The 1,176-nt window shown below is 41.5% G+C and overlaps 1 pseudogene; it reads left to right on the top strand.

Moving 5' to 3' along the window:
- Window positions 1–1,176, top strand: part of LOC119594741 — a 7,003-nt pseudogene that overhangs the window by 249 nt on the left and 5,578 nt on the right.

Here is a 1,176-nt window from a genome sequence, read left to right on the forward strand (position 1 = left end):
GGAAACTATGTAATACATATAGGTATATGAAAGTAATTGGCAATTTACTAATAAACAAGGCAATGGTTAGATATGTTGCTTGCATAAATAAGTCAAGTATATAACTAGACAAGAAAATGGAAGAAGTAAATTGATAAAAAAGGTGACTTAATGGAATAAAGAAATAGAGAAGCAGGAGACAAGCACAATATCTCACTTTCCTTCGTATCCGTTTTTTTTCTTTTCTTTCTCCTCCCCAGATTATCTTCTCAAGATGCTGTTCTATTTACTTCTGATGTTAACCTGTTCTCTGTTCGTAGGTATGGACTGTCTGAAACATCTAAAGAAAAAAAGAAAGAAAACCAGTTTCATGTCTATATATTTTTAACAAATAATCATCACTTTTATGGCGTGTTCATGTATATGTCATAACAAATAGTTAATCTTATGAAGTTCATAATATACGTGAGGATCAACATAAGCGTTGCATGCTTCGCACATTTCTCAGGGGAAGCAGACGGCCGAATCGTGGAATCGAACCACGTTGGAGTCATTCCAAGCTGATGTGGAATCGAACCGACTTGACTCTGGGTTCGCAAGACTGCCCCGGAGGCTACACCCTCGTGGGCACCAAATGTCTCATGTTCGTGACCTTCGCTGCTGAACCCTATCAGGAAGCGAGATTTTTCTGCCGTGCTGTCAGAGGGGCATTGGCTGCCATCACAAAGGCCACGGACTTCAAGAATATAGTCGATTACATCCATGCCAACGGTGGGAAGAACAACCAATGGTCCTTTTTGTAATGTACTGGGTATAAATTCTGGAATACGGTCGATCGTTGCGGTGCTGAATCCGTTGCTTTCTCTTCGCCTGTTGGATATTTATTACAGTATCATTTTATCCGTTCTTAATTGTATTAAAGGTTTCTTCGGCTGAGATTTTTGGGTGGACGGAACAGACGAAGCAGCAGAGGGCGTTTGGGTGACGTCGTCAGGAGAAGCAGTGCCCTTAGGAACCCCCTTCTGGGCAACTTTTGAAAACAAACAGCAGCCTAATAACGCCTACGGGAATGAAGACTGTTTATGCATTCCGTCGGCTTGGTTTCTCTATATGAATGACAGCCCTTGCTCTAAATCAAGAAACTTCATATGTGAAGCCACCGTCCAAACGAAGGAGGGTGAGTGTGGGTTTCCTAAA

The sequence above is a fragment of the Penaeus monodon genome, chromosome 34 (assembly GCF_015228065.2).
Source record: "Penaeus monodon isolate SGIC_2016 chromosome 34, NSTDA_Pmon_1, whole genome shotgun sequence".
In the NCBI taxonomy this organism is placed as follows: Eukaryota; Metazoa; Arthropoda; class Malacostraca; order Decapoda; family Penaeidae; genus Penaeus; species Penaeus monodon.